Genomic DNA, 24,774 nt, shown 5'->3' with positions numbered 1-24,774 from the left:
AGTCCTCCAGAAATATATCTAACGAAACGGCTTTGGGATTCCAATATATGGATAATAGGAGCAGGTTCAAATCTTTGGAGCCCTTAAGCGTCAATTTTACTAGCACACAAGAGGCCGATGAATCCACTGTAGAAGCTATGACTTTCAGTCTGTTATTTATAAGGATTGCTATACCTCCTGAGGGGCGACCTGTGGTAACCCTTTCAGCCACCCTGGAGAAACTAGAGAAGCCATCTAGGCAAAAGGGCTTTAATGCCATAGTTTCTTGAAGGAACAAAATATCGGGCTTCTTGTCGGGCTCAACTTGCTTATACCATGCAGTAAGATTGCCTAACCCACAACAATTCCAAGAGGCCACATTCAAGCCTGGAAGTTATGAGCCTGGATTGAGCTCTATGTTAGCGGCAGTCGCTTTTATCAAAGGTTCTAACCAGGCTAAACCACTTAAGGCTTGGGAGAGTGACGCCAATTGCATCGATAATTTATTAACTTGTGAATCAGGAAGATCACCCGCCAAGGCGGTAGGACAAACTAGGGGGGGGGGTTGGACCCAATCTAGAAATGCCCATGCAGATTCCATATCATAGAACAATCTAGGAATAAGACCAATAGAATAAAAGTCTTCAGCAAATTCGAATAGCATTTTGGTAATGATTTGAGACTGAACTCTACAGAGTACTCTGTTGTTGTTATGGGTCGCTAATTTGACCCAATCCAAATCTTTGGATGAGAGATTTCTTAGTGCTGGAATTTGAAAAAACGAGTTCATTAGAAAGGATCTATTTATACGTGCCGGCCCATTTATCTCTGGATTACTAGTCCAGCCTACTATTAATTTCATATCCTTTGGCGTTTGCACAAAGGATGGCTCTTCCAGGTGAGCCCCCCCCTGAGCAACTAAGGGAGGAGGCACAACATCAACACAGGGAGCGCGCGCCGGGGACATAGAAGCTAAGGTAATAAGTGTGGGCCCAGCGGTGCAGCTTGGCTCTATATATGATCCCTCCTGTGCAGCTGCATGGCCCAAAGTCCCCTGGACATCTGGCTCAACCATAATAGGTATCTCCTGGCTGGCCAGGGGATCCCGTTGAGACGCCATTGCTGCTTCTAACTTAAGAGCTGACGATCCAATAGCCACTTTTTTCGAGACAGTGTTGGGGAAGAAGCATTGCATCTTAGGTTGTAATTTGTCAGAGCCTGCCCTTACCGGGGGGAGAGGCATAATCTGCATGGCGCCGCTCTTCAGAGCGGCAATCTGCAGATGCCGCCTACTTTCATCGTCTAGGTCATATAAAGCCATTCCCAAGTCATCATGGCAAGACCCATTTTTAAGACATGGCCTCATCTCCGTCGCCAGGACCTTATCAGGGCCGGAGGTAGCCATGTCAACTTTCTTGAGTCGCGCTTTGGTCTGTTTCAATCGCTTCTGAGCTCTTATGAAAGATTTCCTAGCTTTCCGCGAGATAAATTTCCTACCATCGAGTTCAACGGGTTCGTCCTCGGGTTCTGAGGACGGTATAGCGGCCATATCAAAAGTCCTAGACTGCTCATTTACCAAATCCACCAGAATGGAGGGGCTGTCAGGCGGGGAAGTTTGCCTATCACCAGCCAAAACAGCCTCTCCTTCAGCATCTTGAGGTTCTGAGATACGCTGAGCGGCAACGAGCTTATATACAAGCTGCTCCATCTGCAGCAGCCGCACATGTTGGAGTTTCAAAGCCTCAACCAAGTTGATGTCATCGACCCCCTCTTGTTCCATTCTTTCACCCTTCCCTTCACTCACCACCTGTGAGTAAGATCTCTGTGGAGGTTCCATCGCGAGGACAACCCTGTCTGTTTGAGTACTTTGAGACGAGGTCGTGACACCAGCTGGAGGCTGGAAGTGGGAAGCTGCTATTTTTTCCAAAAGTGTTTCAACTTGGGCCACATAACATGATCTAGATCGTTCTTCCGCCAAAATAAAGCCCTCCATTTTTGCCATTTTGTCTCTCATTAGGGAAAGCGAACCCTGCATCTCCCTAATGGAATAATGCGTGAGTTCGTGGCCTCTGTCCAGTAGGTTAAGTAAACTTGAAATTACGGGAAAATTAACTGCTTCAGTGCTAGGTGCGGGCTGCCTTAACTCCTCCGGGGTTGAAGCCAAACCGCCCTCACCCTTTGGAGCGGTAGGCTCAGAACCCTCTGATCCGGAGTCGAAAGGGATGCCACCTACTGACTGAGTGAAACCCGTAGGCTCAACTACCCCCGCCTTATGATCCTCATGAAAGCAAGCGGCCCCCCTATCAACATTTCTACATGGCGTCAACCCCAGCTTATTCAAGTTGCCTCCCGCTTTTACACAGCTATATAATGGAGGCTGGTGTAAGTGTACTTGTTCACGAAATGGGAAGGAGGAAGCGGCTGGAGACGAAGGGCCCAACGAAAGCCGCATTCTTCGCCCCAATTCATTAGCAATTATAGGGGCCAAAATCGAAGTATCCAAGTTGCAAGAAGTCCCTTGCTGAGCTTGCTGAGCTTGGGGATGAGAGCAAATTGCAGTCTGACCAGAGCAACACCCACAACCCCCCTCCCCTACAGTATCATTCGCCTCTTGTAAGGAGAAGGATGACCGCAATAAGGCCGAAGACTTTCCAGCCAAGGTTGGGGGCTTGGGCGAGCATAGATTAACCTCATTTTCAAGTTTACCCTCGCACATCGCCCCCTCCACCAATTCCTCCTGAGAGCCACTCATAAGCAATGGCATATGAATGGGCGGGGGCGACAGAGGAAGCAGCGCGTTATCCAGGATGTTGGGCGAAGGCTGGGCAGTCTCTTTGGAGTCAGAACCGGATTTCCCACTTCTTAAGATGGGACCCATTTCCCCTCGTTGCACCAGCAACCAAACCAACTGCGCGGCCTAAAAAAAAATAAATAAATTTAACCCCCTTGGCTAGCCTCACCTTTACAGACCAAATGAGAGAACGTAGGTCATACCAAAGCCTAGGGACACAAGAGGCACTGAGCAATTAATACTGGGCCAAAACTCTATGGATGGCCGCGATCCACCTTTTTTAAAATGGCAGCGTAATTGCTGCAGAAACCTAAAGAGGTAAGCTAGAGCCTAATGCCCCACACCTCGCACCCCGCGAACCGCGAACAGCCAACAGTACTTTGCATGTACTTGGCTAAGTGCGCGGCGCGGGTGCGCCGGGGACCAAGCCTTTATCCTGGCTTTCCTGGGCGTTGCACAGCACAGGGGGGCGGAGTCGCCCGTGGGGAGGAAACCTAAAGGGAACAAGGATACATATGTTCAGGGATACACCACATTAAGGAAAGTATAGGCTGTCACACAAACCCCATCTAGGGTGAAATAACACAAGCCCCTAAACACAATGTGTAGTGTACTGCACAAGCCCTACAAATCGTCGCACCCACCCCACAAGCCCCTAAACACAGGGCAAGTAAACGGAGGATGGGCGGGGGAAAAGTCACCTCCAGCAGGAAATGCGTGGGTCAGGCAGTTCGTGTGTGTCCCAGAAAGACTTCCTCCACCAAACCAAGTGAATCGTTCGTAAGAAAGCAGCGCTCTCGAGAAGTGACAGGACGATTTCAGCGCTGGAAAGAACGAAGGCGGCCAGTCAGTCCCATCCACAGCCACAGCCAACAGTACTTTGCATGTACTTGGCTAAGTGCGCGGCGCGGGTGCGCCGGGGACCAAGCCTTTATCCTGGCTTTCCTGGGCGTTGCACAGCACAGGGGGGCGGAGTCGCCCGTGGGGAGGAAACCTCCAGCAGGAAATGCGTGGGTCAGGCAGTTCGTGTGTGTCCCAGAAAGACTTCCTCCACCAAACCAAGTGAATCGTTCGTAAGAAAGCAGCGCTCTCGAGAAGTGACAGGACGATTTCAGCGCTGGAAAGAACGAAGGCGGCCAGTCAGTCCCATCCACAGCCACAGCCAACAGTACTTTGCATGTACTTGGCTAAGCCATTATGTAGCAGGACAGACTCCTGTGTGCAGGGAGGGGGGACACAAGGGAACAACATGGGATGACCTGTGGGACAGAGGGTGTAAACACATGTTGACGCATGCTTATCTGCTGTCTTAGCAGGGTTTCGGGTCCTGGATCCTCCTGGTTCGAACAAGTCCAAAGGAATTGCCCTTTTCTTTGACTGCCCTTCACTTCGGACGCCCGGACGAGAAACGCCCTTGATCTAAGAGTTAAGGTCAGGAAGGAAGAGGCCGGGCTAAGAAGGTGGGTGGTGCTTAGGTCAGGTGACCTAGATCCACTTACACCTGCTCCCCAGCTGCAAAGGAAAAGCGGCTGGAGGGCTCCTTAAGTAGGGAAAAGAGTGGCAAACAGGAACGCACCAGGTCGGCGGGGCTTGATAAGTGGTGAAAAAGAGTGGCAACCAGGAAGGCACCAAGTGGGCAGGGCTTGGGCCAGGTGACCTAGATTCACTTACACTTGCTCCCCAGCTGCAAATGAAAAGAGGCTGGAGGGCTCCTTCAGTATGGAAAAGAGTGGCAAACAGGAAGGCACCAGGTGGGCGGGGCTTGATAAGTGGTGAAAAAGAGTGGCAACCAGGAAGGCACCAGGTGGGCGGGGCTTAGGCCAGGTGACCTAGATTCACTTACACCTGCTCCCCAGCTGCAAATGAAAAGAGGCTGGAGGGCTCCTTCAGTATGGAAAAGAGCAGCAAGCAGGAAGGCATCAGGTGGGCGGGGCTTAGGCCAGGTGACCTAGATCCACTTACACCTGCTCCCCAGCTGCAAAGGAAAAGAGGCTGGAGGGCTCCTTAAGAAGGGAAAAGAGCGGCAAGCAGAAAAGCACCAGGTGGGCGGGGCTTGCTAAGTGGTGAAAAAGAGCAGCAACCAGGAAGGCACCAGGTGGGTGAGGCTTAGGCCAGGTGACCTAGATCCACTTACACCTGCTCCCCAGCTGCAAAGGAAAAGCGGCTGGAGGGCTCCTTAAGTAGGCAAAATAGCGGCAAACAGGAAGGCACCAGGTGGGCGGGGCTTGATAAGTGGTGAAAAAGAGCAGCAACCAGGAAGGCACCAGGTGGGTGAGGCTTAGGCCAGGTGACCTAGATCCACTTACACCTGCTCCCCAGCTGCAAAGGAAAAGCGGCTGGAGGGCTCCTTAAGTAGGCAAAATAGCGGCAAACAGGAAGGCACCAGGTGGGCAGGGCTTGGGCCAGGTGACCTAGATTCACTTACACCTGCTCCCCAGCTGCAAGGTTCTTTGACTATTCAACCTATAACACCCTATGCAGTGGAAGAGGACTTGAAAGCACTAGGAAGATGGATATTATTGGAAGAAAGAAATCCTTCAATTTACAGCTCATTTGTAAATCACACACAGCTTTTGGGCCTTTTTGGTAAAATGAACCAACTAATCATAATCACCTCTGCGGATATTACCAAGATTCAACTTCCAAGAATAGGTAGTCCAACCTACTGGGCTTTAGTGGAATGTTCTTCTCCATTGTGGGTTGCTCTAATAAAATCGAACATTAGCCCATTGGAGGTTCTGGGCCTTTCTTTTAACCATTTGTCGGAAAACAAAAAAAACAGTGCCCTTTCTGGATCACTCTTTGGGTAACAAGGACGCCTCAAGTTCTATGAATAGTTCAGAACGTGTCATCCTTTTGGAATCCCATTCATCAGTGGTAAAATTAAAGGACATTTTCCATTGGAAGCCTGAAATCATCCAGAAAGGATCTAATTGACACCTATTTAGAAAATGCACATTATCCTGATTGTCATGGAATACATGTGACTATCTCTCCTTATTCTCGAATCCTGAGGGCCTTGCTTTTGATTTAAGCGCTGATCTTTTCTTTTTACAAGAAACATGGTTCACTAATGTTTTTAATACCGATGAATACACTATACTCCATAAACTAGCTAATCCCTCTGTAAGGGGGCGGGCCAGTGGATGATAGGTAATTGGAACTCGATCTAGTTCTTTTTTAGAATTATATACAGCACCTATTAGCTCATGCTATGTTCTCTCTGCTACATTTCAGACTTAAGACTCGCTTTCAAAGAAAATTATTGTTATAAATGTTTACGATCTGCCTACAGTTCTATACACTAAAGAGATTCAAAATGTAATCAGGGAATTCCTTATGCAGTGGTATTATTCTAACCAGAACTGTGGTATAATGAATCCTGGTGACATGAACTGTTTCAGGTGATCCAGAGCGTGATTGGCGACAATTTTGATTTAATTTGATTTAGAATGTCTAGCTTTTTGTAAAATTGCTACCAGCACTGCCACCTTTACTTGGTCCAATGGAATAACATGTTCTCATAGTGCTTATGTCATCATTAATGCGATTATGGCAAAATATGGTAGCTCCATCCAGATACAAAACAATACAGTAAGTGATCATCTCTCACTGTTTTGGCAAGTTGGCACAGCAAATGTACTTAAACCTAAGCATATTAAACATAAACAAACGGTAAATAATCAAGGCAACTGACTAATATGGACAACGGTTAGTGGGAATATTAACATCATTATCACTAACCAGACCAAATTAACTCATCTGATGAACCAACATATTTGAATAATGGAGGAATTAACCAAAAACCTCACTGTAAGTGACTCCAATCAAGCAATCCCACTAAGTCAGTGCCTTGTCTGGGATGCCCAAGGGAAGCCCTTATTTATGTATTTTTATGGCAAGTTATAATCTGGATGATGAACCCTTGTATAACACCCCTCTCTTAGAAACCCCCTGACCCCACTGAGCCAAGAAGTAGATTTGTTTTGCAAATGTAAAAGGTTTATTTGAAAAATTAAACAATATATATATCTATCACACTTTTATAGTAATTTAATATTTGATAGCACACTTGTGAAGATGATAGTGATCAACAATGGATAATGTTACAGTGGTACACTCTTTTTGATGGCTTAGAAGTGATATAGAGAGGATAAAGTAGCTGAGAATGCTTCATGGCTTCAAGGACAATGCAATGATGAATGAGAATGCAGTACAGAAAATAAACTTGATATGACTTCAACAAAAGTCAATGTAATCACTTTTCCTTGACAATTCACTCCCCCCTATGCAATGTAAGAAATGGAAGGAGAGCACACAGTCTTCAAGAATCCCAACAAAATGCAATACGAAACACAGTTCCCCCCTAGCAAGCTTATAGAAAAACAGGTATGATTTTAAAACACAGGCCCAAAATGCTTTGACTATGATGACAATGAAGTGAGAAATGTGCTGAAAAGGCTTTTAATTCCCTCTAGCGGTTCAGGGTGGGTGATATCTAGTTTATATTAGCTCAGGCTCACTTTAGCAATGCTCTATGAGTAACTAGCAGGTTAAAACGAATTTTAGCAAAGGAAAGCAAGGAGCTGCTGATTTTTACACGTGGCTGAAATTGTGTAAAATGTCAAATCGCGGCAAATTTAATCGCGTGTGTCGAGCGTAATTACGGAGGCACTATAAGGAGTAGGAAGTCGGTTCTAGGTTCGTTGGAAAGCCTAGAATCTTAGCTTTATCCTAGCACAAACGGTTCCGGAGATACGGACGATTTTGTGAAGGTAGTTTTTCGGATTTGAAATTTAAAAGTTCAAAATGACAGGTGACAGTTTTCAGCTTTAAAAAGGACAGAATGACATACACGATTCCTATGAGGTAGTTCTAAATAGGTTAAAATAGTTTGGATTAGATTATTTTAAACTAAGAGATTGGTTTTGGCACAGTGAGTACTCACACTATATTTCTGAAATAAGCCGTCAAGGTCTGGTCAGGTTGGACGGGACTTCCGGCGGGTGGTTCTGAACAGCGGTCTGGTCTCTGGTTCTGCTCTCAGCACTGCACAGTTCTGGTCTCCCTGGAACTCTGGTCTCTCTGGATCTCTGGTCTCTGGAGGTTGATGGATTTGAAGTCTGCAGTCTCGTGGCAAAGCGTCCCGCAAGAAGGTGGAAAGTGAATGTCCTGCCTGTCTTTCAGTGGTCCTTTTTATGTCTTTAGAAAGTGGGTGTGTGCGTTGGTCATACTTAAACCTGCCCCTCTCCCTTATTATTGGCCAATTCCTCCTCTCTCCCTTGATTGGGGGAAGGAAATGGATTGTCATCATGATGAGGTCTGTTTATGGGTCAGAGGATCCTTCCCTTGTCAAATTGCACACAAATCTATTTCTGACTCAAATACATATTTCCCAGATACACAATTTGTTGAAATTACATGTATATATTACAGATGAATTAAGACAGGTCTCTGTTCAAGCCCCATGTTCCTGTGAGCTGGGATTCAGAAATGACAAAATTCTGCGCTTTTTGGTCGGTTTACCAATATCGGACATTTACCAAAAATTACACAAATGTGCGCAAGGAGTATGGACATTAATTGATGAAGTGTCAGATTTTTAACCTGCAGACATTTGGAGTTAGACCGTATTTTCCGCTAGCAACCCCCCAGAATACACCACAGGGTCCTAACACCTCTTAAAACGTGCACAGAAAAATCACAAGAAGAATGATATTACTTATATAATTTTGACCAGTCCGCACTATGAGTTATCTATCTTTTTAAAATTATGCCCTGGTCAAAAAGGGGTGTGGCTTCCCACATCACATGGTGGAATAACTGGTTTATCCACTTCCCCCAAGCTCGGCTGGCTCTCACAGGCACTGTCCCTCCCAGTTTCTCCCAAGAGGAAGCCATTTTACGACCCCCCCCAATATAACATTTGCCTGAGCCCAGGACAGGGCTTTGTTCAACCTCCTGCAGTCCGCAGGTACCCCTCCCTTAATTCAATCAGAGAGGTGTGATCTACTTTTGGTGGGGGCAGCAGGATGCAGCCAGGCCTGGGAAGAGTTGTTGAGCCAGTTCAACTCCTGTCAGGGGTAGTTGTCAGGCAGAATTCAGCTAAATGTCACTTCAGTTCCCAGTTTTCTGGGAACTAAAATCCAACTTACAATTTTCGCACATGCAGCTAGAATGCTGATTGTAAGTTCAAAACTATGACATTTCAACAATTGCAAACTAGGTTACACTCAAAAGTAGGTCACTCATTTCATTTAAACATTTCGATTTTAGTGGTTTTAGTCCAATTTCACTTAAGCTGCTGACATCCCCAGCTATTTTTTTTATATATACATTAAATAGTTACTTCCTTCAAGTCATTTCAGAATATAGTTTTACATTGTATCCACCTCTTAGCAAGTCTTTCCTTGGCCTGGTTTGGGTTCATCTGTTCAGTTTTTCACAAAAGTCTGGTGGTTTTAAAACGCCGGCTTTCTGATAGTGGTGAGCACCAGTATTGCATCCATTTCTGACATTAAGAAAATTAATTCCCCACAGTTCTGGATTGCTTTTGGCAATCTGCATTGCCATTCCCAATGGTTTCAGGCTACTGTGTGTGTAGCCCAATGGTGGTTTTAGGCAGTGCCCTCCTGTGCTCACAACATAGGCAAAAATGGGTGGCAGCCTATTCTTCATGTTTTCCCTGTGCATTCTCTGGGGAGTTCTGGCCATCATGATGTTTTCAATGCCAGTAACACACAGTTTTATGGTAGGGCTTGGATGCATGGGTAAAAACATCCCACATCACACATTGCACGAAGCAATCTAAATCTTTGTGTAACTATAGTAGATTACACTCAGCTCCTTGAGATAACTTGATACATTAGAAAAATGTGCATACCGGAGTGATAGGGCCTATAACCAAAGCTGTGTCTGCTTGTCTGATAAGGATATATTTGTCAGAGTGAACATTTTGACAATGTGATACAAAACCTGGTTACGCCAACACAAACGCTCGAGGGAAAATGGCAATTGATCATATTTTTTGTTCGCCTAAAAACTCAAGATAAGTGAACATTCTGGTCACGCTCCAATGAGAGTAACATTTTTTACCCCTTCACTGGAACTGAATCCTATCCTTGCCTTAGTATGGAATTCCTACATCAACGAAATATCTTATGATGCAAAGATTGAGAGAAAACTAAAATTCACCCAGATTACTAGGCACTTTCTTAATTTTTTGGACTACGAGGATATAAAGAATATCATTGTCAATTTGAAACCTTCATGTACTCCTGGCCCTGATGGGATTCCAAATTTCATTTTTAAGGGTTATCCATCTTGTTAGGCCACCATTCTATTTAAAATCTTCAGAGCCGTAGAAGCCTCGGGGAAGCTGCCCAAAACATGGCAGAAATCAATCAATATCCCTATTTTTAAAAAGGGCGAGAAACTCAAACTAGCAAATTTTTGATTACTTGCGATGCTGGATTCAAGTCAAAAAATCTTCACCACAATTTTACTAAAGAAACTTATGAAATGGGCCAATGACAAAGATCTACTAAAAACTTTTCAAATGGGATTTCGAAAGAATTATAGGACTATGAGTAATATTTCAACTATACAATATCTAATGGCAGAAACCAAATACGATATAAAGAATAATTTATATTGTTTTCATGTGGACGATAGCCAAACTATTGACAGAGTTTCAAAACCTTTGTTGTGGAAGAAACCTGAAAATTGGGTGATTGGATCATAATTGTAATATATTAAAATACACTACACAGACACAACAGCTACTGTGCATTTAAAACAAATGTGTGAACTAACCAGTCCTTGTAGAACAAACTGCAACCTAAAACAAGGCTGTGTGCTGGCTCCCATTTTATTTAAAATACACAGATCTCACAAATATTTTAAATGTGACATCATTTTCTGCCAAAGTTCAACTTTGTCTCTATTTCTTGGCTAGTATACCTGATTACACCATACTATTTGATGTAACACCAATTGGCTTGCAAAGATCTATTAATGCTTTTGCCAGTTATGCAAAAGTGAATCATATGATTATTCATAAGGTACAAGAATGTAGTTTGCAGGAGCCAGAGAGTCTGGTCTTGCCATAGTTTCAAGTGCGCCCTGCCGCTTTAACAAGAGAGACTCTTTGAACAACCACACACAGGAAGATGGGTGGGATTTAGCATTGCAAGTTTTCACCCATTTACCTTTCCTGTTGCAAAACACTCTGGTTATGAATTCATGCATGAAGATTGTTGATAGGGAACCCAGGATTGGTTCATAAATGTAGGCTTAGCCTACACCAATCACTGTGGCCCATTCCGCTTTAAAAAAGGACTGAGCCACTTTTTTGGCAAATCATCTGCTGACTTCACCAGAAGTGACAAAGAAGAACTCAATCTTGGGCCTTGGCTCGAGGTACAGTCTGACTTACATCTTCCACCAGTAAAGGAAGGCCAGGATTTCCAAAGAGGGAACAAAGATCCCTCCCCTAAACATCTCCCAGGGAACAGAGGGAGATCCAGAACTCAGAGGACCCTCCAGCCACTGCAGAACAGGTTCCCAGCCAGCACACAGCGTGCCCCGCTAGGTTTTGCAGCAAGCCTCCTAGGTAGGAAGTGCCAGAAGGTCTGAGAACATACTCAGCACCCAAGAACAGGTCAGCAGCCTACAACAAAATCTTCAGCTTTGGGCCATCTGCCTTAAAGGACGACACAAGCCCATTGAAGAAGCTGGGAGAAGTGCCTCAACAAGCATCTACTAACGTCTGCCTTCAAGGGGATTTTCGAGCCAGTGGAATTCCTCGATCCGCAACTGACGGCAAAGCTGGCAGTTGTCAAGCCATGGTTGCTTAAAGACATCCAAGGTATCTTGGCCTGTGCTGCTTCAGAGCTGCTGATCTTCACTGAGACAATGATTCCTGACCCTGAGCCACTATGTCGGCCAGCCTGCAGCAGTTCGTCCAGCTTTGCTCACCAAACCATCTTGCCTCCTGATACCCGCAGCTGATTCCCATCTTCAACTCTGTCACAGAAGCTGCAAATCATACTGAAGCCGACTCGACCCTGTTAGCACCAAGAAATTCTACAGCCAAAGGTACATTGGGGTTCTGCCCCTGTTGTCCTTCCCAGAAGGCCCCTAGAGACATATTAAGACCCGTGGTCCCCTTTGTGCTAAACTTAAACTGTTGTGGTTATTAACCCTACCGACTACCCTCCTGTCAGCATCCAGAGTGCATCCTTTTTCCTTCTTTGAAAGTGTCGACCCTCTGCATTCCTTTACAGGGTGGGTTGTATTTCATAGTGTTGCTATAACTATCTGTTGTGATAAATAATGTAGATATTTGTTATACAACCTTGACTGGACAGTCCCTTTTATCATTGGGTAATAATTGTATTTTCGCTGTTTTGAGACTGACCAGTGATCCACAACATTTCGGAGATAAGCCTGTTATTCCATCTGCGTTACCAAAATTAGACAAGAAGGTTTATAATTTGATTGTTATTCCAATCTATTTGTATCCCTTCTGGTGTATTAACGGTGTGAGGTTGATTGATGGTTTAGAAACTGATATTCACCGCTGGGCCATTGGTACCCTTGAAGTTGATTCATCACAGTGCTTGCCAATGCGCTGCTCTTCACCCTACTGCAGGACAAGCGCTACCATCCCCCTTTTTAGGCCAAGGTGATGCATATTTTTTGAGGAACCCCCACTTAACCTTCTATTTTTTCTATCCCTTGTTTCATCATGAAGCGCCCCCTGAAGGGTTGCAGCATCATTCTGATAGCGAAGGCCTGGTGCCATCTCAAAACCAGATGAATTGTAGCTGTTGATGGTGAGGGAGCAGGATATTTCATATCAGACTGTGTGAGAAGTGTTTTGGGCATATAGCAGTCAGCAGGGTAGACCTCTCAGTGCAAGGAGCAGGGATTCTTGCACCTGCCCCGATCAATGCCTTACAAAGGCCTGACATATGCCTTGCCCTGCCTCCCCTGCCCTCGATGTGTAAAAGTCTCAGCAGGCCACTGGGCACATCAACTGGGCATGTTAGAGTGAGGTTTGAGGCATCTCTGAGCGTGTAAACCAACATAGTAAGGAAGGGGAAATGGGTGACTCTGGTCCTCCAATTACAAGCTGCCCTTCCACTGAACCTTAAGTTCTTGCCTCCCATAAGCCTTAGCAGGTAGCTAATGGTATTGTCTGGGTTTTCACAACACCACTTTCCCTCACCTGCTAGCTGGAAGATGTTTGTTTTGTTCCTCATGGGATACAATGTGTCTACTTGAGATAGAGCAAGAGAGAGAGACAGTTGGCATTGTGAGCTAGAGAAATGCCATCTGTCTGCAAATGAGTAGGAGTGCATGGGTAAAGGTTATTTTGCGTTTTTAGACCTACTTCCCCCTACCCCAACAATCTGACTCCCCTCTAAAATCTCCTATCAACTTACAGTACACACAAATCCCCACAGATGGCCACCAAAAGCCTAGCCTTTAGCACATGAACAGTAACTAAGCCACGATTGAGATCTCCTCATTAGCCATATAGCCCCCCCCCCACATCAGCAGCTAACCAGATCTAAAGTACTGCAGTGTATCATATCTTGGGTTCTTCCCTATGAGTAATATATTCCCACTTTTAACCGCCAAACCCATAAAAAAAGATGTGCACTCAGGAACTGGGTATTTCTGACCCGTTCCCATCAACACCAAATGTTTCACGTCTACCCCTCCCACTATATCACGAATGAACCCCTCACACCTTTTGACTTATAGAGCCAAATACAGTGAGGCTGCAATAGTGGCAGAAGGCTCTATACAAGACCATTTACATTACATTACATTTGTATTTGCTGATAGTAAGCACTGTTTTAAAGCCGATTTTGTGCCTTATTGCTCAAAAGCCCCACTCTAATTGAGCAGACCAAGGCGTCCTATACACAAGGTTGCCTGCTATGGGAGTGTTGGGTGATGGAGCATTTTGAAGTGCATGAAAACATGGAGATCCCACCATGGACACTTGAGCGGAATTTACAACACTGCCACATGAAAGAGCTTTGAAACACATTGTGTATAGGCGCTATATAAATAAACTATCATATCACATCATATCATGAAGCGTTGATAGGAAAATGAGGCGAGAAAAGATGGCTGATGCAAGAAATAGGGGTGTAAAGGAGAAGAACAGGGAACACCAAACATGCCAAGATGGGCAGAGAGGAGCTGAACAAGAGTGAAAAAAACATTTTTAAATACCGGGAGCTGTGAGAAAACTGAAGGTGTCTCACCCTCTAGTCCCCGGAGATCTGTCATCCAGGTGGCCAGAATAAGGACATTGCTATTGGATTCAGTTCTTGGGTGTGGAACAGTGGGGGAGGATTATCTGGATGGGGGTCTTCGGGGAGTGGAAGTGGGACACTGACGGGTGAGATGTGGTATCCTCTTCCTTATAACACCCTTTTCCTACCCTGTAGGATACTCAGGAGCTCTAACTCCCCCTTTTAAGACACAAGCACGTTCTTATACCATGAAAGACAATGGACTAACACCAGAGCCATTTACCTGATGTGTCCCAACACAAGGGTCAGGCAGAGTCAGGTAATTGACAATAACTACACACACCTGATAGCCCTTTCTCTTCCCCACAGGGATAAAAGAAAGACCACGAGAGCACACTTTGAGCAAGGACAAACGCATGAGGAAGCAGCTATTCCAGTATGGCAGTTCAAATGGAGAAGAAAGGCGGTGAGACAGGAAAGGACAACAAGAAGGGAAGTGCCCTTGCCCTTTTTGACCCAGACTCCCAAAGCCTCGACGAAAGGAATCATAAAGCTACAGCTGACGTGTGGTGTAACAGAAACCAATGGTGCATAGGACCCTCCCACAATGATAAACAAGGATGGGAGGCACGCCAGCCACCGTGGGCATGTCCTTGGCTCCAGACACAAGAAACACTCGAAGGTCAGCACAACTGGTGAGCCGGTGGGATAACCGACAGTAAACCAAACGGTGTTGAGCGAAGGTTTCAAACGGCAACTTGTTATGAACAAAGAACTTGTGTGCTAGTGAACTTTTAAAACCCAGGGAAAGACCAACTGCAGAGTGGTCCGGTGCCAGATGAGCATCCATTCGTAAGACTCTGGCCGGTGCCCTTTTCTTGTGAACATGTCATGATTCCTGCCCCTCATGTCCCCAGCCCTCCAAGATGTCAGGCTGGAGCCAGGCCACGATCACCTACATGGCCCTCAAGGGCCTCTCCATCCCTCCAAAGACCAACTTGGAGTCAGACTTGGAGCTTGTGGCACCAGACTCACTCACTCCCATAGGATAACATTGGGGATTGGACTTGTAGTGCATTGATGGGGACAAGATGGATGCCCCCACATATTTCGGTTCCCAGAACTGCATGTGCGGTCTAGTCTTTTGGGTGTGGTTCAGCCCAGAGGCACCTGGGATACCCAGAGACTATTTAAACCACACCCAGGCTGAGAAACATGCTTTGCGTTTTCTGGACCTGCAGCGTGACACTCACCGTGTTCGGATCGGTCTCCAGTAGCCCTGCATCTTTCTTCTGCGCTCAGCTCCTGCAAGAACAAGAACACTGTTAGAAACAGCCTTACCTTGCGGCGCTTCTGCCCATCAGTCATCGCTCCTTCTGTTCTGCAGGCATCTTCGGCTGTGTCATTCCCATCCCTGCACGCCGCTTCCTAAGGAAAAGGGAAAAGAACAGAAAAAAGGCATTAGTGTTTGCTGCATGACTTCAGGGGCTTTCAGCAGGAGATGGAAAAGCTGTTCGCCCGTCGTACTCATGGGCAGGCATTAGACAACGAACTTCGGTCCCTTCACTAGGTTAATCAAGACCTAATAACATACATAGCCACGTTCAATAGACGTAGTTGAAGCAGAATGGCTAGTGGAGAAGAGAACCATGTTATTTCATCGGGGGTTGTGGGGGGTTGTGGGGGGAGCTCAAGGATGTTCTCGCACAAGTAGTGAACCCCCCGAAAGACTGCTCAGAATTCATTGACCTTGTTGTTCAACTGGATCATAGGTTGCAGGACCGAAGAGCAGATCGAACCAGACCGGACCCTCGCCCTATGTATGTGCATTTAAAGGACAATACTGCCCGAACAACAGAAGATTCAGGAGAACCAATGCAAATCGGGGGGTCAGATCCCCCTTGACTAAAGCAGAAAGCAGACCTTACTGCGGAAGGTCAGGTCATTTCCTTAAAGAGTGCCCTGTGAAGCCACCGAGGAGGACGGTAGGGCCACAGACAAGGAAGATACCATCAAGGAATCGGAAAACTCTCCAGCCCGGCAAGTGTAGGGGTCCACTTTACGAGCTAAGAAAGTGAACTACAGACCTCCCATGTTGCACTATCTCTTGTCTTGATCAATAACCAACAACCATCTCGGATGCACGCAGTAAGAGCGTACATAGACAGTGGAGCCGTTGGGAATTACATCGACCAGGATATTGAGGCAAAGATAGGGCTTCTGTTACGCCCTAAATCAACCACCGACACTGTTACCACAGTCGACGGCACAGAAATAGCTTCTGGTCCAGTCTCCCAATGCACTACAGCTTTAACCCTTCTGTGCCAGGATGGACACCAAGAATATATCATTTTGGACCTCATTAATGCACCACAGTTCCTGTTCATTTTGGGAATACCATGGTTAGTAGCTCACAATCCTCGAATCGATTGGCGAGCAAAAGAATTGGCCTTTCCTGAGACTTGCGCCCACACATGTTATCACCAAGAGAAACAACCAATAAACACCAGAACCTCCACTCTTGCGACTGTGGCAATCGGCACCCTACCAAGTGAATTCCAGGACTTTCAAGATGTCTTTCAGAAAGAACAGGCTAATACCCTGCCACCGCATAGACCATACAATTGCCAAATCGACCTGATACCCGGTGCACAAATCCCTTGTGGGCGAATTTACGCACTCACGGAACCAGAAAACCAGCACCTGAAGGCCTATCTTGACCAATACCTGGCCAACGGGTTCATCCGTTCCTCGAAGTCTCCAGCAGCCAGTCCTCTATTCTTCGTACCGAAAAAGGAGGGGGACTTGAGAACGTGCATCGACTATCGCGCACTGAACCAGATTACCGTAAAAAAAACACTACCCCCTGCCACTGATCCCTGAATTGCCTGATCAAGTCAAAGATGTCCAAATCTACACAAAACTAGACCTGAGGGGTGCACATCACCTTGTTCGCGTAAAACAGGGGGACGAATGGAAAACCGCTTTTCGCACCAAATACGGCTTGTATGAATATCAAGTAATGCCCTTTGGCCTTTGCAACGCGCCTGCTTCATTTCAATACTTCATGAATGATGTCCTACAGGAATTGATTGATGGCTGTGCTCTAGTGTACATCGACGATATCCTAGTATATTCTGCATCAAAGCAGGACCACGTTAAACACGTCCGATCCGTATTGGAGGAACTCCGTCAACACCAGCTCTACACCAAGCTCGAAAAGTGCTCATTCCACGTCTCCGAGGTGGAATTCCTGGGCTTTATTCTCAGCCCGAATGGAATCCGAATGGATGTACACAAGGTAGATGCTATCCTGAACTGGCCATCCCCAAATTCATTCAAGGGGGTTCAAAGTATGCTGGGTTTTGCAAACTTCTACCGCCGGTTCATCCCAGGATTTTCGCAAATCGTGCATACCATCACATCATTACTAAAGAAAAGCAACAAAAAGTTCCAGTGGACAACAGAAGCCGAGGAGGCTTTCCAGGAAATCAAAGCAAGATTCACATCTGCCCCAATCTTACCCCACGCTCGTCCTGATCTCCCATACCTGGTGGAAACGGATTCCTCAAGCATGGCTATGGGAGCCATCCTCTCACAAAAGGACCCTGAAATGGGCCAGTTACACCCTGTTGCCTTCTGGTCGCGTAAATTCACACCCCCTGAACTCAATTACGCTATCACAGACAAAGAACTCCTGGGCATTAAGTCGGCCTTTAAGGCATGGCGGCACTACCTCTTGGGCGCCAGACACACAATCACCGTGATAACTGACCACCGGAACCTCCAGTACCTAAAAATGGCAAAGGCCCAATCCTCACGACAACTACGTTGGACTCTTTTTTTTGCTGAATATGACTATGTGATTACATTTCGACCAGGGGTGAAAAACGGGAAGACCGATGCCCTTTCCATGGGGGTGGAAGAGCAAGGGTATCAGACCCCTGACCCAATAGCAATCATCCCGAGTGACAAGCTCCTAGGAATCACAGCAACCATAACTCAGAAAGAATTACATGAAGAAATCCAAAACCTGATGAGTCCGGAGCAATTACAAGCGTGGAGTGCACAAGGAGAACATTACACGATAAAAGATCAGTTGCCCTACTTCAGGAATCGTTTATTCTTACCAAACCAAGAACTATGAGAACAAGTCATGTCCGGTTATCATGATTCCTTGATCGAGGGCCACCCGGAATCGCTAAAACCCTAGCCAAGGTAAAACGTATTTATTGGTGGCCCACGTAGCGTAAAGACATTATCCAATTCATCCTATCTTGTGGAGTGTGTGCTCAAAACAAGTCATCCAAGCAGAATCCTGCTGGGCTATTACAACCATTGGAAATCCCATCAGCACCCTGGCACATGTTGTCCCTCGATGTTATTATCGATTTACCACCCAGTCAAGGGTTTAACACTATTCTTGTGGTCGTGGACCTATTTCTAAAAATAGCAAATTTCATTCCTCTTAAGGGGCTCCCAAATGCTTCCACTCTGGCAAAGGTATTTCTTGAAGGCATCGTACGGCTCCATGGGTTTCTTTCAGTTTTGGTCTCAGACCGAGGTACTCAATTCGTATCTAACTTCCGGAGAAAATGCTGCTCTATGGCCCAGATCGACATCCCGCTATCCACCAGTCACCATCCCCAAACGGATGGTCAAACTGAGAGGACAAATCAGACGCTCGAGCAGTATCTGCGTTGCATGTTACACCAAGCTGAAGGAAGATGGTTCGACCTATTATGGATAGCTAAATATGCTTATAATAATTCCCTACACACCAGCACTGGGCTGTGGGATGTTTTTACCCATGCATCCGAGCCCTACCAAAAAAAACTGTGCATTACTGGCATCGAAAACATCATGATGGCCAGAGCTTCCCAGAAAATGCACAGGGAAATGCATGAAGAATAGGCTGCCAGCCATTTTTGCCGATGTTATGGGGACAGAAGGGCAGTGCCTAAAACCACCATGGGCTACTCACACAGTAGCCTGAAACCATAGGGAATGGCAATGCTGATTGCCAAAAGCAACCTAGAACTGTGGGGAATTCATTTTCTTAAATCCCAAAAATGGTTGCATTACCAGTACTCACCATTATCAGAAAGCCGGCGTTTTAAAACAACACCAGACATTTGTGTAAAACTGAATGAATGAACCCAAAGCAGGCCAAAGAAAGACTTACTAAGAGGTGGATACAATGTAAAGTTATATTCTGAAGTGACTTGAAGGTTTATAACAAGACTGGCTGAGCTCTGCAGGTCTGCAGCGGCTTCAACTGAAACTGGATTTAAAATTACCAAAAATCGAAATGTGTAAATAAACTGAGGGACAGACTTGTGACTGCCACATAGTTTGTCACTGTTAAAATGTCATAGTTTTGAACTTTGAATCAGCATTCCAGCTGCATGTGTAAAAATTGTTAGTTTTATTTGAATGCAGAAAACTGGGTAACTAAAAGTGACAGTAGCTGGGGCCTGGCTTAAGGAACTGGATTCTGCCCGACAACTTCCCCCCAATTGGAGTGAAACTGGATCCACAGCAGTTCTCAGGCCTGGCTGCATTCTGAGGGGAGGTTACCCCTCTCTGATTGAATTACCAAGGGACTGCTAGAGACTAAACAAAGGACCCAGGCAGAGGGTTTATTGGGGGGAGGCCATAAATGGCTTCCTCTTGAACAATGGGCCTTCCAGGGCCCAGGCAGATGGTTTATTAGGGGGACCGTAAAATAGCTTCCTCTTGGCAGAAGCTGGGAGGGGCAGGGTCTCTGAGCCTGGCAGAAACTGGATAAACTGGTTTCTACACCATGTGACCTGAAAAGACACACCCCTGTTGGCCAGAATATGATTCTAAGAAAGATGTATAACTCACAGTGCGGACTTGTCAAAATTATTTAAATGATACCATCATTCTTGTGAATTTTCTGTGCACGTTTTAAGACGCGTTGGGAATTTGTGTGATGTTCTGGGGCAAAACCCCGCTATTTATGGATACTACAGACTCTGTGTTTAAGCTAGAGACATGGGAATTTACTGGAGTATGTAAGGACAGGCCGTGTATATGTGTATAATTTTTAATGAAGAACCAAGATTGCATAACCCACTAAAATCGAAAATAAGTTGCCATTTTTGAATGCAAGCCCTCAGGAAGAGCAGAGTTTGAACAGAGTATACCTCATGTGATAGGTAATATGTACATGCAATGACAAACCACTATGTATTTGAGAAATGTGTATTTTGATCAAATATAGATTTGTGTGCAATTTGACAGGGGAGTGTCCTTTCTGCAAGCCATTAAATGACATCATTCTGACACACAATCCTGCTCTCCAGTGAGAACGCAAAGAATTCTCCAACCTATCAGAACTCTGAAGGGGTTGGGCCTAGAAAGATAGCCTCTCCACCCACTTTCAAAACACATAAAAAGAGACTGCTGGGACAGGTAGGGACATTTAATTCCATTTGCTGCGGAGCATTCTGACCGACGACTGCACATCCAGAGATCCTACACTTAGACTTCCAAGCTAAACAGAGACTACAGAACTTTGAACCAAGAAGGCCCACTGCAAGCAAAAGTATTTGTCAGCAGGCCCAAAAATCATTTGCAGAATATTCACAGCTGGACCCAGGTGTTGATTCTGGCCTGAAACCCTATGCCAGAAAGATCCAGAAGCAGTGCTGTACCCAGAGAAAGCAGAGCAATATCCAGAACCAGAGGCCAGAGATCCAGAGTGACCCAGACCGCTGTTAGCAGAACCAGAGAGCTGACCCAGATCACTGTGAAGTGCCGAGACCAGAACCGGAGTCCAGTCCAAAACCTGACCAGATCCGTGGGGAGGCCTATTTCAAAATATATTGTGAGTACCTAGCAGAACTGTGCAGAACCAATCTCTTAGTTAAAATAATATAATTCAATCTATTTTAATCTAACCAGAACTGCCTCCTAACTGTCACCTGTCATTTGCAAAGCTGTCACCTGTCATTTTCTAGATGCAAGCTGTAACCTGTCGCTTTGAACTTTTAAAATTTCAAATCCGAAAAACTACCTTTATTTAATCGTCCGTATCTCTGGAACCGTTTGGGCTAGGAACTTGGTTTAACTTTCCCCTGAAAGCTTAGAATCTCAGCTTTTCAACAAGCTTACTCCTCATACTTTTGCCGTAATCGTGATTCACGCATTCGCGAATTTTGCAGCGATTCGCAATTTGGTTAAAAATCCAGCCACGTGTGAAAACAGCAGCTTCCTTGCTTTCCTTTGCCAAAAATTTGTTTAACCTGCTAGTTACTCCTAGATCCCTGGTAAAGTGAGCCTGAACTCATCCCAAGTATATTTCACTCACCCTGAACCTCCTAAAGGGAATTAAAACCATTTTCAGCATATTCCTCACTTCATTGCCAGCACATATAAAAGCATTTTGGGCCTGTGTTTCAAACTTCTGTAGTCTAAGCTTGCTGGGGTGAACTGAATTACATTTGATTGCATTTCTGAGAACTGTGTGCTTTCCTTCCATTTCCTTGCATTGCATAAAGGGGGGGGAGTGGATTGCCAGAGGAAAGTGATTACATTGTTTTGTTGAAATCATATTGAGTATTTTCTGTATTGCATTTTCATTCAACATTCAAATCAAATTCTTTAATGTGATACACTATGAAATAAATTCAGACTTTACACATATAATTTTTACATATTACAAATCACATATAAAAAACATTATACTCAAAGCTATATACACACTTGTATTAAAAAAGAAAAAGTCATATAAAAACTAAATATCCTAACTAAGGATTAAACATTGACATTCTATCACCAGGATCTAATTAAGGCCTTTGCATATGGGCTATCTAGCTCACTCATTTCAGTCTCTAAGTGGATTCATCGTACACCCCCTTACATTTCCTCCATCTTAGGATAGTACTAATCCACACTTCAACTCCCGCTCAGCTTGTTGCCAAATGTTATAAAGGGCGATACATAAATGCATATTGCTGGTATTAGTGCAATATAGCCAGAAAGACATTTCAGGTATCATAGCATGATCATGTACAAAATCACCCAAATGACGAATGATTGTAGCTCTCAATGTCTGACATTCCGTAAGTAGATGTCGAGCTGTCTCTAAGTGATGAGAGGATTTACACAGGCGACATATACGTTTGTCGGACGGGATTTTTTCCCAGGCCCCTCTGTTGTACAGGGTGGGCAATTGCTCAAATCTGAATAAGAGAATGAAACGTCTAAGTTTACTAGAGGGACAGAGGGATAGATAGGTTTACGGCTTCATAAAGTTAAACAAACGATATTTAATAAACTGATACAACTTGAGGTTACTCATGTGCTTATAATTCTCAAGCCAATCCCATAAGTCCACTTTTTTACCTAGGGCATATAGGATTTCCTTGGAGGTGTTAACCCTTCTATGTGTCCATCCAATGTCGATTAGGAATGTCATCATATCTTTATAAAGGAGTGACGTAGTATATTTTTTGGTCACCTCCTGATGGATCACCGATAGGAGGGGATTGATCGGATCATCAGTCATCTTGAGATGGAAACCAGCTCTTTTCTTCAAGACCATGGCTTTAAGGGAGGGTAGTCCCAGTTCTAATCTGATCAAGGCCATCGGTATCCCCGGGTGTAACCCGAGGATCCGTCTCCAAAACTTACCCTCCAACACTTGTAACCATCCTAGGTCCATTGTATGTAGTGAGTCTATCCCATATATAATCATCGGTGCCATTACTTGAATATAGAGCTGACGCGTTCCCCAGAGGGTAAAACCACCCTGTTTTTTTGTAAATGAGGCGATGAGCGAGGTGACTTGCATAGCTCTCATGGAACGCCTCTGTCTACACAATGAGTAATCACCTAGGGGCTCAATATCAACTCCGAGATAGCAGTAGGATGGGGCATAAGGTATGACACTTCCATGTACCATTAGATTCACCCTAGTTGCTTTTTTACTCGTGAATCTTAGTACCTTCGTTTTGTCTAGGTTGATCTTCAGTCCATTTATTCTGGCATAATCCCACAGAGCGGTAGCAGAACGCCTCAAACCGCTTATGGTATTATCAAAGATCACAAGATCATCCGCATACGCTAATACCATACAGTACACCTCACCCACTTTCGGGGGGCAGTTGTTCGCTTCAGCCAGGGCTGCAGGGATATCGTATACATAGAGATTGTATACTAAAGGTGCCGTAACACATCCCTGCTTAACCCCACTATCTTGTATCACATTACGTGTTGAGTTACCTTCCTGGTCCAATCTAAGGCATGCCGTTGTGTTATGATGGAGTAATTTTAGATAGTATAATAGGTTAGGTGGACATCCCAATTTCTCAAGTTTAACCCATAATCTCCTTCGCGGGATGGAATCGAATGCAGCCTGGAAGTCAATAAACAAAGCGTACAATGGGGGCTGCCCCTTACTGAGTGCCCGTGTACGAAGTAGTTCCATGACAAGTAGATTATGGGAGGTGGAAAACTCTCGTCTGAAACCGCATTGGAATCTACTGAGTATTTTGGCCTTGTCAACCCATTGTTGCAATTCACTGAGTAACAGTGCAGCAAACAATTTACCAGAAATATCTAACATGGATAATAATCTATAGTTATTAGGCTCCATACGGTTACCTTTTTTGAACACAGGGATAAGAATGGCTGTTTGCCAGGAGCGGGGGATTATTCTTTGCTCTAGAATTTTATTGAAAAGCAGAGAGAGTAAATCAGCCCAAAACAGGGGATGGCTCTTAATCACTACATTCGCCAAACCGTTGGGTCCAGGGGCTCTGGATGATTTAAGGCTAATTATTTTTTCCAATATTGCCTCTGGGGAAACATCTATGGGCGAAGGAAAGGGCACCTCTACCCTATCTTTATTTGAAGTTTCTATATCACCTGTATTTCGGTCCAATAGAAATTTTTCCCACATCTTCCTGCTTATTGGGTTAATAAGGGGGCCCTTAACCTTCTCTCTATTTTCATTAAGGAGAGACCAGATACCACGAGGATTTCTAGTGCAAATAGTTTGCACTAATTTTTGATACCTAGTGTTTTCCTCGCAGGCCTTGATATTTTTAACCACTGTTGTATACCGATTTTTAATTTTTCTTAACTTCTCGCGGTACCCGGCTCCATATGCATTCCACCGTTTTACACTCCGAATGGCCGCTCTTAAATCTCTCTTGGCATCCCTAATTTCTCTGTTAAAATAGGGCGTTACTCCCCCTGTTTTTAGCATATATCCCTTCTTAGCCAAAGCATGTTTACGAGTGAATCTGGATATCTAATCCTCAATTTCATTTATAGTCATATGTTCAAAATCGTGGTAGCCCAGAGTTGCAATGGTTTTAAGTGACTCTGTAGCCGAATTGATATTTTTCTCTGACCACACAATTCTGGATCCTGCCACGTTTGTTTGGATAGTGCCCGTGTTCAAAGTCAACAGAGGGCATAAAGGGATACTAAATGAGCACTGCAGTGACGCATGGTCACTCCATTCATTTTGCCTCACAACCATATCAACTACTCTTGTCTGAAGCTCGGGGCACATAAATATATAATCTAGTGTGCTAACAGCAGTTCCATTAGACCAGGTGTGTTTCCCTGGTCGATCACCCAAAGTTCTGCCATTAATCATGACCATGTCCCAAGCTCCAAATAGTTTGAGCCAACCCAGACCCTCAACATCTCTCTTTCCATGGATCATTTCGCATCTTGTGT

This window comes from Ambystoma mexicanum, chromosome 11 (genome assembly GCF_040938575.1).
Source record: "Ambystoma mexicanum isolate Mex_15411 chromosome 11, UKY_AmexF1_1, whole genome shotgun sequence".
In the NCBI taxonomy this organism is placed as follows: Eukaryota; Metazoa; Chordata; class Amphibia; order Caudata; family Ambystomatidae; genus Ambystoma; species Ambystoma mexicanum.
This window is presented reverse-complemented; position numbering follows the sequence as displayed.